The following is a 14183-nucleotide window of genomic DNA, read 5'->3' as shown; positions in this document are numbered from 1 at the left end:
TTTTTATTTCGAAAACCTAGTTTCTTTCCTTTATTTTCAAAAATTTAAACAGAAATGACCCTTTAAAAATTATAAAACAAATGTTTTCTAATTGTTAATTATTATGTATTTTTTTAAAAAGAGACAAATTATATATGATCTTTCGTAAAAACCTCAATTACAGATTTAGTGAAAACCTCACTCACTCCCACCCCCAAACACCCAAGGAAGCCAGCACTACTCAACTTGAGAGGGCTCTGTTCACAAATAATACCCAGTCAAGATGGATGTCTCATTCCAGACTCTTCTCTGCATATGGATTGTCTTGGGTACCCAGAAGCCAACCCTGAGACTAAGATTTGAGCATAAGTGTTTTATTCGGGAGGTAAGGTGGCCAATTGTCCTGGCTTGTCTGGGTCTGGGGGGGTTCCTAGAATGAGTTGGTCACCTTATAATGAGAGGTAGTGCCAGGAAACACTGATAGAGAAGGAGGAAATGTGATGGGCAAGGGAGGGTAGCCGACAATTAACAAGTTAGCCCTGGAGACAACTGGGACTTGGGACTGGGCGGGACCTCTGGGAAGCCCTGTATAGGGCCCTCAGAGTTATCCCACCCACGGGCTTTTATCCACCAATGTGTCACCTCACTGGGCGATATTGGGGGCACAACTGTTACTCCAGGCTTGCCCTGCAAGGGCCTGGGGCAGGACACAGGAGCAGGAACGGCAAGGAGTGCAGGCAGAGCACCAGAGCGCCTGCTATGGGAATATTTCTGTGCATATATTTTCTAAAAGTGAAAATAGGATCACTCCATTCTTGATTTGCTGGCACCTTGGTTTATGTCAGATGTCTAAAGGAAAGCCATTATAGGCAACAAATTTAATACTGCAGACACTCCAAGGAATTAGGCTTGAAACTGCCCTTAGGTTAATGATATTACAAGATTCATGTAAATAACTAGCAATGGAACCAGATGAAATAGTAATAATAAAATACCTCAGATGCTTTCTCTGCTAGATTCGGCTCAAAAGTGTTTGCTGAACCGTTAGAAGAAACTAACAAGGAAAGTCTGGCGATTTCAATTCGCGCAGGGCTGCTGTCAGCCCAGCGCCCCACAGGAGCACGTGTTAATCCCCAGGACTGACAGCCACTGGACAGCCTTGCAGGAGCGCCTGCCTGCCACGAAGCTGCCAAGCAGCTGCGTTCTATCAGGTGTGTGCGCCTGCTCTGCCCTCTGCGCTCAGCAGTTTCTTGACTCCTCTGTCTAAACGAGAGAGCAAGGAATAAGTTCCTTTGTCATTCACATTTCCATGGTTCTTTCACACATGATGGCCTTTTTGGAGTTCTTAGCAAAACTGGCTATGGGTTTGGCTATGACATTGCTTGTCTATGAAGAAAACAGAGGGAAGAATGAGTTCTCTGGTACAAAACAATTTGCAAGGTGCAAACCCCAACCCTGATGTATCAAATTGGATACTGCTAAAAAATTTGAACACTTATTGGCTTTATGACAATATTAAGGAATCATCATTAGTTTTTTTAAGTTGTTTAAAGATAACAGTACTGTGTTTTTAAAAAGCATTCTAAGGCTTTAGAAACACATACTGATATTCATAGATGAAATGATAGGATTTCTAAGATTTACTTCAAAATATATGGGGAGGGATGCACAAAACTGGATCGGCCATGAGTTTAGGATAAGTGCATGGGCATTCCTGGTCCTGTTTGGTCCACTTTTGCATGTGTTTAAAGTTTTCCATAATGTAAAATATATATATATATATTTAGCAGATTTGATTATGGAGGCAATATGTCTACACGTGAAACATGAGGCTAAGAAATTGCATAGCAAAACTCCATTCTAATCTGTACATACCCTCTGTAGAGTGGAAAACTCGTGTCACAATTATGAATACATTTTTAAGTATACAAAAATTTTTATTTAAAAAGGTGGCGGCTGAGAACTGAATCTGCTTTTTTTTTTTTCCCAAAGGTCATGATAAGGATCCAATAAATAAATTCTAACCTGTAGACAATGATGATGGAGGTAGTGAGGGGTGTGTTTGGAGAGGGTGGGTGGGAATTACAGAGTTATTGCAGGACAGCTCACAGGGTCTCAAACAGAACTGGCTGGGTAGAGTGGAATTTAGGGATATTAACCATACCCCATTCCCAAACTCCCTAATTTGTGAAGCTAGACAATTTGCCTGTATTGTCTAAGAAAAGAAAAGATGTTACAGAATCCAGGGACTAAAAGGGTTAAGATTTCGGCATTTTTAATTTCAAAGCTATTGTCCATAAGAAAAAGACTTGATTAGTGAGAGTCATTGTTTTCCTCCCTCTGACCCCCAAATAATGACAGTTAACTTTAGTCAAGCATTTATGCTGTGTCAGGCACGGTTCTAAGCATTTCACAACTATTCTCTTTTCTAATTGTTTCTAACAACCCTATGGGGCCACTGATTTTACAGGTTTTACAGGAAACTGAGTCACAGACTGGTTAAGTAACTTGCCAAGAGTCACATAGCTAATCTAACTCCAGAGTCCATGTTCCTAACCATTCCCTGAATAGATGAGGGAAGACCCCAGCGTGGGACCAGTTGGGTGGAGATGGTCGGTCAGTGAGTTTCAGCAGAAAGAAGCTGGGAAAGTCTCAGGATGACACAAAGAGCAGGAACAGGGCATTGAAGCCTCCAAGAGGCTGCGACCACCCCTGCCTCCCATGCCAGGGTATTCCTGAGGGCCCCCAGAACTTGACCTCAACCTGGGAAGGGTCAGAGAAATTCTTAAGTGAGAGCAATTTTTTTTCTATTACCTCCAGGATCATGGACCTGACAAAGAAATTAATTTTAGTTGTCAGAAAATTTGAGAAGTGTTCCCGCATGCCTGAGTTTACAGCCTGTAATTATACATGCATAACAGTGTGGTCCAGTGTCTGCTGCTGTGATTAATAAGGCATTCTGAAGGGGTCAGGGTCTGTCATGCGCGGAGGCCTTCTCACCACGCCATCTTTCAGGTGGGGCGGCCTGCGGGGTCTCTGCTCCCGCTCCCCACACAAGAATGCAGGATATGGTGAGGCCGAAAAGGAACACCCACGGAGCCATAGGTAGGGGAGTCATACCACTATGGTCTCACTGGAGGCTGGGCCCACCGGACACATGACCTGCCGTCCGCCTTTCCGCCAACTGACCGACCGACGACTCTTCTCCACTCTCTCCTCTGTTCCTCTCTCTCAGCTCTCTTCTTCCGCTCTCTTCCACTCTGCTCGGCTCCTCGGCAATCCTCGGCAATCCTTCGTAGCCGCAGCAGTTATACCAGCGGCAAATCGGCTAACCGGCCACAGCCGACGGCCAATCAGCCACAGCCGACGGCCATTCACCACCCGAGCCAGTACCCCTTCACGTGAGGCCGAGAGCCTGTAAACTACTCTCTGGGGCTCTGTCCCCACACTCCACCCCTACAGGGTCTCGCCTCACAATCTACGCGACAAGCGTCTTCCACGAGGGTCCCTGTGCCGTATTAGCCTACTGACACCTACGGACGAAAAGAAACGGTAGTCTTAGGAACCAACAATGGCAAATCCCTTCCATCTGGGAGGATACATGCTAGCTTTTTGTCCTGGGAAAGGAGGGTCGCTGCCACTGGCACCTTTCCCGGTTTGTGGTACCATACCTTTATGGCAGTACTTGGGGTCCCTTGCATAGTTTCAACATGTAACAGAACAGGGGACCCCATAATAGGCCATAGTGAGAGCACATAGTTTCCTCGCAAAATCATCCTGGTATCGGGACCTCTGTATACTACAGTAACTTGCGGTGGCCACTCAGCCACCACCCCTGGCGTCACTTGCAAATCATGAGTCAAACCAGCCCCCCATGGGGCTATCAGGCCCAACCATCGACAGTGGGGGCTTTTGACCTGCCAGGGCCAAGTCCACTACATAGTGATATGTCCCCAAGCGGACAGTCAGACGATCCATTAAATCATGAATTGAAGGCACTGCAGCATGCAAGGGTGGCGTCACCTTATTTAACTCCCTATAGTCCACAGTCATTCGCCAGGTCCCATCTGGCTTCTTGACAGGCCATACTGGGGAGCTAAAGGGACTGTGCATTGGCCTCACAATATGTGCCTTTTCCAATTCCAATCTTGTACGACCAATCTCCTCCTGTCCTCCTGGCAGGCGGTACTGTCGCACTGTAACCACGCGCCAGGGCTGTGGCAACACTTGAGGAGGGTGGTGAGCATGCCCGCGTGTCACCACTTTCACCACCCGGATCCGGAGACGGAACTCTCCTACTGACATCTGTAAGCTGAGGCCATGTAGAACATCCACCCCTAGAATATATTCCGGAACGGGGGAGACATAAACCTTGTAGGTACGAGGAGGAAGCCTTCCTATCCCCAGTGGTAAGGAAACGGCTTTCATAGTCACAGTTTTTCCCCAGTAGCCATCAATGCAGATTGCTGGTCCAGGGAACAGTTCTGGGTTCCCATAAACGAGACTGCAGTCAGCGCCAGTGTCAACTAGGGCCAAAACCTTCTGCACATTAGAAGGGGACCAATGTATGGACAGCTCCACGTGGGGCCTCCGGTCCCTGCTTGTCCCCTCTGACCGGGTACCTTGGCCCCACCCCTAATCAAGCTGCAAGGGGTCAGCCTCAAGCAGCTGCATGAAGTCCTGGAGGGACACGGGTCGCGCTTTCCCAGACTCCTCCTTTATGCTTCTCCGGAATTGTTGTTCCGGACGCAACTGTTTCCAAAGTTCCAGCAGGAGTGCATTGGGTTGTCGGTCTATTTTCTTCCTGTCGACCCCTGCTGCCACGAGATCACGCCACATCTGTGCGCGTGTTACTTTCTGAGGCCCGCGACCTCGCCTCTTTACCTTTGGTTTGGGCTTCCAGGTTTCAACTGTGCGGACCTCCTGTCTTAACTTCCTTCACCTCCGGCTTTCAACATCCCCTAGGGTGGCCATGGCAGTTGTAACTTCATGGATCCGTCGCCCTACATACGGTGTAAGAATAGCAACCAAGGATCCAAAAGCACTCGCAGGTGCAGTGTCCAAAACCAGATCTCTCATGCTGGCAGTAAAAAGCTCGTCATCTGGGCCCTGCATGTTGAGGTTAAAAATAGCATGTCTCATACCCATTTCACGGATTATTTGTGTAAGTTCTGTATATGACTGCCATTGACTCACAGTGTCTGGCAGCTCGCCAGCCTGTTCCCATATGGTGCGTACTGCAGCAGTGAGCCACTGCATTAGAGAATGGTTGCCCTGGTTGTTGGCCAACCTATGGCAGTTTTGTAACCTTTGTCGCAGGGACAGATGCACTGTCACGAAGGCTAGCTTTTCCATCTCGCCTGGGGAGCAGAGAATGCTGTCTGTTCCCTCATCCCATAAACGTAATAACCAAGCTGAGACTAGCTCTCCAGGGCGCTGTCTGTACTGCCTCCCTAGCTCCTGCAACTCAGTGGGAGTGTATGGGGTGTAGGTTGTGAATTCAGTCACAGCTGGGTTGCCGGCAGCAACGCCCCCAGGGCCCAAAGGTTGCTCACGTTTTACCCTTTGCTTAAAGATTGGCAGGGCTTGGGGGTTGGGAGCTACATTGTCTCCACTTGCTTCCTCCGCCTCTGCCTCAGAGTCTCCACCTTGGGGCCCCTGTTCTAACAGGCGGACCCGGGCTTCCAGCGCTTCCAACCGAGACACCTGGTTCAACACCCGGGCCATTTCATTAAGCCCATTTTCCATGTTGAGACTCAAGGCCTTGAGGAACATCCAGCCCACGCGGCCGGATGTAGCCTTCTCCTCCTCCGGCAACCGCTCAGCCAGAGCCTGCAGGGCCCTCTCCACACTGGCTGGAGAGCCGTCCATGTCCTCCCACCCCTCCTTGGGGGTCCAACTCCTGAGAACAGTGGCCACCGAACACCATATACTGTGTGGGGGCCATACATCCTCCTGCCCAGAGTCAGATGCCATTCCTACCTGGTCGGAATCTTGCTCATCGTGCCAGGTGTCTGAGTGGGTGGAGGCCTCCTTGTAAGATGTCCACCACCCTCGGAGCTTAATGCCGCAGCAGATCACCAAAATGAAGGCAATGCCATCCATGGCCAAGAGGGAGGTGTGCCATCTGGAGGCTCGAGTCTCCCAGGCAGATCGTGCCTCCCGCTCCCGGCGTAGCTCCTCGCTGGCCTCCCGAAGCTGAACTTTTGTACGCATAAACTGCTTGACCATCCTTCGGTGAGTTTCGGCCGGTACCATACCCTGCTCGCTGCGCCATTTGTCGTGTGGGAGACCCTGCTCACTGCGCCATTTGTCGTGCGCGGAGGCCTTCTCGCCGCGCCATCTTTCAGGCGGGGCGGCCTGCGGGGTCTCTGCTCCCACTCCCCACACAAGAACGCAGGATATGGTGAGGCCGAAAAGGAACACCCACGAAGCCATAGGTAGGAGAGTCATACCACTATGGTCTCACTGGAGGCTGGGCCCACCGGACACCGACCTGCCGTCTGCTTTTCCGCCAACCGACCGACCGACAACTCTCCTCCACTCTCTCCTCTGTTCCTCTCTCTCGGCTCTCCTCTTCCGCTCTCCTCGGCCCTCCTCTTCCGCTCTCTTTGGCTCTGCTCGGCTCCTCGGCAATCCTCGGCAGTCCTCCGTAGCCGCAGCAGTTATACCAGCGGCCAATCGGCTAACCGGCCATAGCCGACGGCCAATCAGCCACAGCCGACGGCCATTCACCACCCGAGCCAGTACCCCTTCACGTGAGGCCGAGAGCCTGTAAACTACTCTCTGGGGCTCTGTCTCCACAGGGTCCCAGTTACAATATTAGACTTAGAGTTTGAACCCTAACTCTGCTGTTTAGTTGCTATGTGGCCCTGGTGTGGGCTGCAATTTCTTATCTGCAAAACAGGGGTGAGAGTTCTGACCCTGCCTACCGTGTGAGAATATGGTGTGAGAATGAGATGAAACAATGCATGCAGAATACCAGCTCAGTGCCTGGCACAGGACTAATCCCCACTGCATTGTAACTTGTTTTTTCAAGTGTCTCAATTCATTGGTGTTTCTAATAATTGTCTCCAACCCAGCTACATGACATTTTCTGTAAGGAAACATGTCCTCAGTAGAACGGCAGCTAGATTTTATAATTTACCAGTTCCTTTACTAAAAACATCACTTTAGACTTTTGGGCTCTGTGCTGTTCATTTTAAAACTTCACTGTCATATTGGATTGAAAGCCCTTTTCCTGCTCTTGCCCTTGGTCAGGCTTGAGCTATGATTCCAGGGGAAGCAAGGATGTTCTCTCATACCATTTGCCCTCCACACCCCCGAAATAGCATTGGCTCATGAAGAAGGAGGGGCTACAGGAAGGAGAGGAAGCATGGCCATGCCTCCTTCCTGGATCTGGTAATCTCACGGATTTGTCTGGTTGCTTAGAGTTGTTGTTGCCTCAGGGTTGTGGGCTATATGTGGTTGGCCTTGCAAGGGGCTCATTTCTCAGCATCTCTCTGGGCACTCTTAGTCCCCACCTGGATCTGGCCACACCTTTTAGCTGACCCCACCATAATCCTCTGCATGGGGACTTCTTTGTCTTCATGGTGAAGGGTCCTTTCTCATCTACCTTCCACAGTCAACTCAGGGATTCTGGGCAGGTATGAAATCCAAATTTGTACCTCTCAAAAACTAGGGACTGAGAGTAGGGTTGCTCCTGGCCCCCTCTTTTCTTGGCGGACTCCACCAGGTCATCCTATCCCAATTCTAGAGGACAAAGGAAAGTCAGCATGTCTTCCAATTAGAAAATCGAATACCAGTCTCTTGCCTGCAGGTAGCCTCAGTCACTATGAAGTATTCTTTCTGGGCCTCTGTCTCCTGGCTTTGGAGGTGGGGACACACTTCTTCATCAAGGGGGATAAAGGAAAGGAAAGAGCTTCTCTTCAAAAATCTCTGCACTGCCCCAAAATGTGACTTTTTCTCTCTATAGTGGTGGTAGTGGTAATGGTGATGGCAGTGATGATGGTGGTGGCAGTGGAACTGGTGATAGTAGTGGAGGTGGTAATGATGTTTGGGGTAATGGTGGTGGTGATGGCTATGGTGTTGGAGGTGCTGGTGTTCGTGATGGCAGTGGTAGTAGTAGTGATGGTAGACATGGTGGTGGTGATAGTGATGTTGGAGATGATGGTGATGGTAGTGGTAATGGTGGTGGTGATGGTGGTGGTGATGGTGGTGGTGGTGGTGGTGGTGGTAGTGATGGTGGACAAGGTGGTGGTGATAGTGATTTTGGAGATGATGGTGATGGTAGAGGTGATGGTGGTGGTAATGGGGGTGGTGGTGGTGATGGTAGATGATAATGGTGATGATGGTGGTGATAGCAGTGGTAGTTATGGTGATGGTAGTGGAGGAAGTGGTGGTAACAGAGGTCACAGAGATGATGGTGGTAGAGATGGTAATAGAAATGATGGTAATGGTGTAGATCGTGATATTCCTAAATAATTACCCCAAAGAAAGCCCTAAAGGGAGGTGGCTGGTCCTTTTGACTCTCAAAGGTCAGATATTTGAACTTGTGATATGAGTATTAATATCCTTTGTTCTCAGCTTTGGGCCTTAGCAGCAATTCAGAACTACAGGAAAATTCCACTAACCATCAACATCATCTTGTCACATTAGATATAATGCTACCAATAAAAACAATTCTTTCACAGTTGTTTTAAAAGTAGTAGTGGAAATAAGGTAATTTCTTGTCATTTCCTGAGCCAACAGAAGCTAAAAGTACAATGACTAAAGTGTAAGGGTCTGTAAAAGTGCATGACTTTAAAAAGCGTTCTCCATATTTGAAAACTTTGGAACTAGGGCCCTGACTTGGCTGTTCACAGCCTCCTCTTGTGGTGGGTGAGAGGTCTGTTGAGCTGGGGCACAGGCTGTGATGCCAGAGACAGCACAGATAAATTATCAGAAAGAGGTTGAACCAAGACATCTGGCTTCCCTAACACTACAGTCTAGTCAAGGGTGAAGCAAGCTGGAGGTGGTTAGCTACATAGAGAGGATTCCAGCTTTTGGTTTTCTAGTGCCTTATGATAAGTTACTTTCTTTCTCTCCAACTGGGACTTCCTATAGACTAGAGTTTCTTGACCTCGGTATTTTTGACACTTGGAGCCAGATAAATCTCTGCTGTGGAGAGTATCCTGTGCAATGTAGGATAGTTAGCAGCTTAAAGAAGCTAGCCACCTCTACTCACTAGATGCCAGTAGCACCCCCATCGTGACAACCCCAAATGTCTCTAAACATCACCAAATATCCCCTGGGGAAGTGGGCATTACCCCCCCACACACACACACACACAGCTGTGCGCCACTACTATAGACCTGACAAAGGCAAAGGTCGATCCTTCTCCCGGGAGGGTCTGGATACTGATGCAGCAGGTCCGATATTTTTGAACCATGTATTCAGGTACATCAAATTTAGCTTACTTTATATTTCTATTTTCCAAGCCTAGGACTTATTTCTATATGTTCCCTTTAGAGCCTTCATTTTTCCTGATGGCATCTGTGGGAAAACTCCCTCTTTTAAAGTTTAAACTCAGTTAATTCAGGATCCTTTATATTCTCGTTCCTTCCCTGTATTGATAAAAGATTTAGGAATTTAAATACTCTCATGGCATTGATTAGGAAGGGGTGGAAACCAGTTTCTGTTCTATGCCACATCTTCTGAAATGTATAGTCCTTCTGGATGGTTCCTTCATGAGTCACCAATGACTTCATGGGTCACCAGTGACTTCCATTGGTTCCATGAACCAATGGTCACCCCTTTTCTTATTTGTCTTCATTTGATTCTCCCCTTCTCCTTTAACAACTTTGTTTCTCCTGGCTCCTATGGCCCTCATTGACTCTGGGTTTTCCTCCCACCTCACTGCTGTTCCTTCTTTGCCTCTGTGGCTAAATCTTCCCCTCCCCTCATCTCCAAGTGTCAGAGCACCCTGGGACTCAGTTTAGATCCAAAGCTTCAAATACCAAGCTATTCCCTGACTCCCCATACCCTTATAGTCAATTGTCCACTTGATATTTCCACTTGGATATCTTATTGATGCCTCAAATTTAGCATGGTTAGGACAACTCTTGTTCTTTTTTCTCTGAACCTGCTCCTGTTCCTCAGTTTTTTCCAGCTTTGAGAACAGTGTGCCATCAGCTGAGTTCCTCAAGCTAAAGATCAAGCAATTATCCTCAATGAGTCCCAACGTATACTCCATCTAGTAACGCATTCTTTTGACTCTGTCTCCAAAACACATAAATCAGTTTACTGAATTTCCACTGCGACCACCTTGGTCCAGTTTGCCATTATCTCTTGCTGGTTTTCTCACAATAGTCACTTACTGATGTCTCCTAGCTTCCTCGCTTGCTCTCCCTATTCCACTATTCACCACACAACATCCAGAATAAGCTTGAAAAATATATAAGTCATCGGATCATGTCATACCCTTTAAGCCCCTGATGGCTCCTGATCATACATTGAATGAAATCCCAACTACTTCCCCTGGTTTCCAGGCCCCATCTTATCTAGCCCTTGGCTACCTCTCCAGCTTCATTTTCTACCACTCCTCTTTGCTCCACTTAGTTTCTTTCATATTGGCTGCTTTAATGATCTATTGCTGCACCAGCCTGAAACTTGCTTAAAATAGCAGCGATGGGTTATTTCTCCTGATTCTATGGATTGGCTGGGCTCAGCTGGGAGGCTCATCTCCATTCCACTATGGTGTCAGTTGGGGTTACTCATGTGGCTGCATGGGACCTCTGGTGGGGCTGTTAGTCTTCTCACATGACTGGCCTCTCAGTTGGGGCATGGCCAAGCATCTTTCTCTCCACATGGTCTCTCCAGTAGTGTAGCTAGATTCCTTTATGTGTTGGCTCAGGGCTCTAGGAGAGCGAAATAGGAAAGTGCCAGAATCCTAGGCCCAAAATAGAAACAGTCACTTCATTCACATTCTACTGGTCAAAGCAAGTCACAAGGTACACCCAGATTCAAGGAAAGGGAAATAGACAAAGAATTTATAGTAATCTTGAATCCACAGCCCAGGTCTCTTCCTGTTACTTTCACATGACCAACTCCGTCCTCCCTTGTCGTCTCTGAACCTGCCTCTGCCCTTGGAATGGAGTGTGCTTCTCCCTGAACTCAGAATAGCTGGCACCTTCTTATTCATATCTCAGCTAATATGCCATCTCTTAAGAGGTGACCATCCAATGCAAGAGGTCACCAGTCACTATCATACCAGCTTTTAAACATTCTCTGCTGAGCGTTATTACTCTCTCACTTTGGTAGTTGCTTAATTGCTTTTCATTTGTCTCTTCATGTGTATCTTTAGTTCCTACAACACCTGGTACAGAGGAAGAAAAGGCCCCAGTCAATATATCTTGAATATATCAATGCAAGAGGCCTCCCCACCCTGTGGAGGTGAGAAACCCATCTCTCTAATCAGGGCCTTGGTTCTGCCCCTCCTCAATGTGTGAATTTGGGGAAAGTTACCTAACTTCTCTCTGCTCCAGTCTCTAACACAGGGTGAGAATTACAATCCCACCTCATCCTCCTGGGGGAAATGTAAAGACAGAAGAATGATCAAACTTGTCAAATGGTCTGGCCCTTGGGAAGCCCTCATTATTATTTTAATGTAAACTGCAATTGACTCCCTCCTTCCTTCTTTCTTACTTTCCCCCAGATCTAAAACCAGGAGAGAAAAATACCATGTTAACTCTAGAAGGCGGGAATCACGTTTCATTGCATCTTTAAAATGCATTTGCTTGGCAGCCCCTGGCTCCCTATCTTGTGTCTGGTAGTGGAGAATAGGCTGGACAAGGTCAGGGGAGAAGGGTCAGAAAGCCTAGAGCCCACTCTCTGCTTTCCACAGAAATTGTGCACTCTTGTTACAAGGGCCACCAGACCTCTGACAAGTTCCTTTCATATTCAAATCCCACCCAAGGCCTTCTGGAACCCAACTTTCTTCTTCTTTTTTTAAAAATTTATTTTTTATTAGTTTCAGGTGTACAAGGCAACTTACTACTTAGATATTTAAACCCCTCACAAAGGATATTTCCCCCCCAATCTACTATCCCTCTGACAACTTATATAGCTATTACAATACCATTGACTATGCCCTATCCCACTTTCTTTTCTTTTCTTTTTTCTTTTAAAGTTTATTGGGGTGACAATTGTTAGTAAAGTTACATAGATTTCAGGTGTACAATTCTGTATTACATCATCTGTAAATCCCATTGTGTCTTCACCACACAGTGTCAGTTCTCCTTCCATCACCATATATTTGATCCCCTTTACTTTCATCTACCACCCTCCTCCCCCTTACCCTCTGGTAACCACTGAAGTATTGTCTGTATCTATGAGTTTTTGTTTCTCATTTGTCTGTCTTGTTCTTTTGTTGTTTTTGGTTTATATACCACATATCACATGGTTCTCTGCTTTTTCTGTCTGACTTATTTTGCTTAGCATTATAATCTCGAGATCCATCCATATTGTCACAAATGGTACTATTTCATCTTTTCTTACCGCCAAATAGTATTTCATCGTGTATATATATCACAACTTCTTTATCCATTCATCTATCCAAGGATGTTTTGGTTGTTTCCATGTCTTGGCCATCGTAAATAAAGCTGCAATGAACATTGGAGAACACGTGTCTTTATGGATAAATGTTTTCAGATTTTTTTGGGTAGATACCAAGGAGAGGGATTGCTGGGTCATATGGTAATTCTATTCGTAATTTTTTGAGGAACCTCCACACTGCCTTCCATAACGGCTGCACCAGTCTGCATTCCCACCAACAGTGTATGAGGGTTCCTTTTTCTCCACAGCCTCTCCAACACTTGTTACTATTTGTATTGTTGATGATAGCCATTCTGACTGGGGTGAGGTGATATCTCATTGTGGTTTTTATTTGCATTTCTCTGATGATTAGTGATGTTGAGCATTTTTTCATATGTCTATTTGCCATTTGTATGTCCTCTTTGGAGAAATGTCTCTTCAGGTCCTCTGCCTGTTTTTCAATGAGTTGTTCGTTTTTTTGTTGTTGAGTTGCATGACTTCCTTGTGTATTTTGGATTTTAGTCCCTGTTTGCAAAATGTTCTCTCATACAGTTGGCTGCCTGTTTATTTTGTTGATGGTTTCTTTTGCTGTGCAGAAGCTTTTAAGTTTCATATAGTCCCATTCGTTTATTTCAGCTTTTACTTCCATTGCCTTTGGAGTCAAGTTCATAAAATGCTCTTTGAACACAAGGTCCATAAGTTTAGTACCTATGTTTTCTTCTATGCAGTTTATTGTGTCAGGTCTTATGCTTAAGTCTTTGATCCATTTTGAATGAATTTTAGTACATGGTGACAGAGAGCAGCCCAGTTTCATTCTTTTGCACGTGGCTTTCCAATTCTCCCAGCACCATTTATTGAAGAGGCTGTCTTTCCTCCATTGTATGTTTTTTGCTTCTTTATCAAAAATTATCTGTCCATATTTATGTGGTTTTATTTCTGAGTTCTCAATTCTATTCCATTGGTCTACGGGTCTCTTCTTTTTCTGCCAATACCATGCTGTTTTGATTATTGTAGCCCTGTAGTACAAGCTAAAGTCAAGGAGTATGATATCACCAGCATTGATCTTTTTTATTAGATTTCTTTGGCTATTCGGGGCCTTTTGTGGTTCCAAACAAATTGGATGATTTTTTGTTCTATTTCTTTAAAAAATTTCATTGGGATTTTGATGGGGATTGCATTAAATCTGTATATTGCTTTGGGTAATATGGCTATTTTAAACTATGTTGATTCTTCCAATCCATTAGCACAAAATGTCTTTCCATTTCTTTGTGTCTTCTTCAATTTCTTTTAAAAATGTCTTGTAGTTTTCAGCATATAGGTCTTTCACATCGTTGGTTAAGTTTATTCCTAGGTATTTTATTCTTTATGTTGCAATTGCAAAGGAATTTGTTTTTTAATTTATTTTTCTGAGATTTCATTGTTAGTATATAGGAATGCAATGGACTTTTGTATGTTGATTTTGTAGCCTACAACTTTACTGTATTCGTTGATTGTTTCTGATAGCTTTTTGGTGGAGTCTTTAGGGTTTTCTATATATAGCATCATGTCATCTGCCAAGAGTGACAATTTAACTTCTTCATTCCCAATTTGGATGCCTTTTATTTCTTTCTCTTGCCTGATTTCTCTGGTGA

The 14183-nt window shown here is 45.9% G+C and overlaps 1 long non-coding RNA gene across 1 annotated transcript in view; it reads left to right on the top strand.

The window, feature by feature from the left end:
• Positions 1–14183, top strand: part of LOC141567248 (uncharacterized) — a 128792-nt gene that overhangs the window by 94696 nt on the left and 19913 nt on the right. The window lies entirely within an intron of this gene.

The sequence above is a fragment of the Rhinolophus sinicus genome, linkage group LG10, assembly GCF_036562045.2.
Source record: "Rhinolophus sinicus isolate RSC01 linkage group LG10, ASM3656204v1, whole genome shotgun sequence".
Lineage (NCBI taxonomy): Eukaryota > Metazoa > Chordata > Mammalia > Chiroptera > Rhinolophidae > Rhinolophus > Rhinolophus sinicus.
Note: the sequence above shows the minus strand (reverse complement) of the source record. Positions and strands in the feature narration are given on the sequence as shown.